The sequence below is a fragment of the Schistocerca nitens genome, chromosome 5, assembly GCF_023898315.1.
Source record: "Schistocerca nitens isolate TAMUIC-IGC-003100 chromosome 5, iqSchNite1.1, whole genome shotgun sequence".
In the NCBI taxonomy this organism is placed as follows: domain Eukaryota; kingdom Metazoa; phylum Arthropoda; class Insecta; order Orthoptera; family Acrididae; genus Schistocerca; species Schistocerca nitens.
The window spans coordinates 89932623-89936461 of record NC_064618.1 but is presented as its reverse complement, the minus strand read 5'-3'; positions in this window follow the sequence as shown (position 1 = coordinate 89936461).

Below are 3839 nucleotides of genomic sequence, written 5' to 3'. Positions count from 1 at the left end.
GGCAAAATGAACTATGGGTCTGTCGCCGACGGTTCCTACCACGCATTGATACTGAAACGATTCTGATACTTGACTTCCACGATTCCTCGGCGATTTCCATATGCCTACACGTACGTATTGCGATTTATGTTCCGCTTCTTGTGAATACGGCGTCATTTGTAAACACATTAATCAACACAAGTTAAATGGCTCCTATCTCGACAGCTATTGGTTTTCGGACGTAACATTACAGGAAATTTGCTTTCAGTTTTGCTCAATACAACTTGCTGTAAAACCCTGTAGATACAGCGCTCTTACGACACCTGCTGGACCATAATCACCGACTGGGTGATATTTCTCGTTATTGCTGCAAATCTTCGTTCATTACATCCTTCAGCCGAAGCTTTTTGATGCCAGAGTTGACTTCTGATTTCAGTAGTTTTCCAGGTACCGTATCGTGGTGTGCACGGTATGGTAGATTTAGCACTGGTCCATTTTTCTCCGCAAAGAGTCGTAGAAGGTTAGCTGCGTGTGGCCCGTATCGTCTCGCTGGCGAAACATAGTCACTTTCGCCCGCCCTCGTGAAACATTCAGTGAGTAATACGACCAGAGAAGCCGATCGGGAGTGTCTACGGTAGAAATGAGCCCTGCACAAGTCGGTACAGACGCAGGTCGCCGCCTTGGCTGCGCCGCCTGGAGTGGGTGGGAGTGTCTGGAAGCTACAGGCGCGCCGGAGAGCAGTGTACACAGGCCGCAACGCAGCGGGCGCCGAGGTTACTCCAGGTCACGTCGCTCCAGCTGTCTCCTGGAGCTGCACGCCTCCTGCACCGACCCGGGAAACCCAGCAACGACGTCGCTGCCTCCACCGCTGTCTTGCTGAACGGGGAGCCAGTTCCATCACAAATACGCTCTGAGACAAAAAGAAAAAGAAAAACGATTCAGCTAGAAGGAGCTATCGAAAGTGGTCAAGAGTTTTCTTCAAGTCCACGAAAGCTACAAACGTAGGTTTTACCTTTCCTTAACCTATCTTCTAACTGAAGTAGTAGGCTCAGTACTTCTATAATGGCGCCAAATAATATTTTTATTTAAAACCTGTTGTAAATTTTGGGTGACGTTTAAGAGGCGCAGCTGCACATTACTGAGTAAAGATACTCGTCATACAAGTGGCGTACCTTTTTTATTGGAGATGAGACATCTCCTACTATTGGTAATCAAAGGATATCTCTGTATTTCCGCTCTGAATAAGTTGTCTTGTTGTTGTTCTGATGTGATCTTACGCTATAATTATGTGTTGACAGTGAATGTACAATCCTACGGACTTTCTTTCTGCACCATTCTTGAATAATATTGGACGAAACATTCTCCAACGTACGTGGGTGAGTCAAATGAAAACCTTAAATTTGTAATAACAAATCGAAATTTCGCGCCGTTATCCTGTAAGTTGGTAAGCGCGCTATAAACAGCGTGCAGAATGGCCTGTAGGTGGCAGCATAGTGCAGCTGCACACATACCGCTGCAGTATCGGTATAAAGATGGCCGCCCCACATGCGACTTGCACCAGGGAAGAACAGCGTTCTGATATTCGGTTTTTGCATAGTGAAGGTGTGAAACCTATTGAAATTCATCGACGAATGAAGGTTCAGTACGGTGATGCGTGTTTATCACAGCAGAAAGTCTACGAATGGAGTAGGAAGTTCGCAAATGGTGTGACTTCAGTGGAAGATGCTCCGCGTCTAGGTCAGGCACAACGAGTTGTGACTCAGCAGAACATTGCAGCAGTTGAAGTCATAGTGAAGGAAAACCGCCGAGTGACACTGAATGACATTGCAGCATGTGAACATATTAGTCATGGGTCAGCACACCACATTTTGCATGATATGCTCCAGTTTCACAAAGTGTCTGCAAGATGGGTGCCACGGCAGCTGACTCCTGAAATGAGAGAAAGACATGTTGATGCTTGTGAGGAACTTCTTCGGCGCTTTGAACGAGAATGTGATGGCTTCTTTGCAAGCATCGTTACTGGGGACGAAATCTGGGTTCACTTCCACCAACCGGAAAAGAAGAGAGCGAGCAGGAATGGCGCCTTCCTCATCACCAAAACCAAAGAAGTTTCGAGCCATCAGCAGAGGAGGTTATGCTCTCTTTTGTGACGAAAAAGGCGTCATTTTGGAACATTACATGCCTAGAGGGACCACTGACACCAGTGCATCATACACAGATCTCCTAAAAAATCATCTGCGGCCTGCAATCAAATCAAAGAGACGTGGATTGCTGTCAGCATGCAACATGACAATGCAAGGCCCCACACTGCCCGTACAACAGTTGCAACAATCACAGACCTGCATTTTGAGTGTCTTCCTCGTCCACCGTACTCACCAGACCTTGCCCCAAGTGATTTCCATATGTTTGGACCACTCAAAGACACAATGGGAGGAAAGAAGTTCCGTTCTGATGAAGAGATAAGCCACGCGTTGCATGAGTGGTTGCGCGGACTACCAAAAGAATTTTTTTCTAAAGGAATTTACGCACTTTCTATGCGCTTCGGGACTTGCATTGAGAGTGGGGGAGATTATGTTGAAAAGTGATACAGCTTTGTACCACTTCTGCACAATAAATAATATTTAAAAAAATATTTAAGGTTTTCATTTGACTTACCCTCGTAAAATATATTCTGACAAATAAATACGAAGAATTTCTTCAACAACAAGCTCCGGGTATTGTTTCGTAATCACAAATTAAGTACTTTTGTACGAGAGCACTTTAACACAGGAAACATCACATATCCTACCTTGTCCTGATCTTACACGTGAGTGCCAACATCAGTTTGTCAAATGGTTACATAACAGGAGAATGACGTGAATCTAAGTTTCCAGTCTTCTGTCGTTTTTCAGCGGATCACTCCCAGCACTTTTATGCTGACGGCGCTCATACTTGTCTCATCCCGACACTCCAACCTGGGGCGGCGGCGCACGGAGCGTGCATAAAAGCCAGCGCACGTGCTTCTCCTCACAATAGCCGATCCGCCTTCGCAGAGCCCCTCGGTATACCCGGACATGCAAAAATACAAAAGTAACAAAAAAAGTCATTAAACCAAACTGAATAGTTTTGTCATGCGTCTCCCAGGGATCTCAATAACTTCGAAGGAATGTCGTCTACTCCACAAGTCTTCATACAAAACAACAATAATGATGTTTAAAACTTCCTGGCAGATCAAAACTGTGTGCCGGACAGAGACTCGAACTCGGGACCTTTGCCTTTCGCGTGAAAGTGCTCTGACAACTGAGATACCCAAGCACGACTCACTACCCGTCCTCGCAGCTTTAATTCCGCCAGTACCTCGTCTCCTACATTCGAAACTTCACAAAAGCTCTTCGCAGAAGAGATACTGGCGGAATTGAAGCTGTGAGGACGGGTCGTGAGTCGTGCTTGGGTATCTCAGTTGACAGAGCACTTTCACGCGAAAGGTAAAGGTCCCGAGTTCGAGTCTCGGTCAGGCGCACAGTTTTGATCTGCCAGGAAGTTTACTATCAGCGCACACTCCGCTGCAGAGTGAAAAATCTCATTCTCTAAACATCCCTCAGGCTGTGGCTAAGCCATGTCTCCGCAATATCCTTCCTTCCAGAAGTGCTAGTTCTGCTACGTTCGCAGAATAGCTTCTGTGAAGTTTGGAAGGTAGGAGACGAGTCACTGTGCGGAATTAAAGCTATGAGGACGGATCGTGGGTCGTGCTTGGGTTGCTCAGTTGGTAGAGCACTTGTACGCGAAAGGCAAAGGTCCCGAATTCGAGTCTCGGTCAGGCACACAGTTTTAGTCTTCCAGGAAGTTCATATCAGCGCACACTTGGCTGCAGACTGAATATC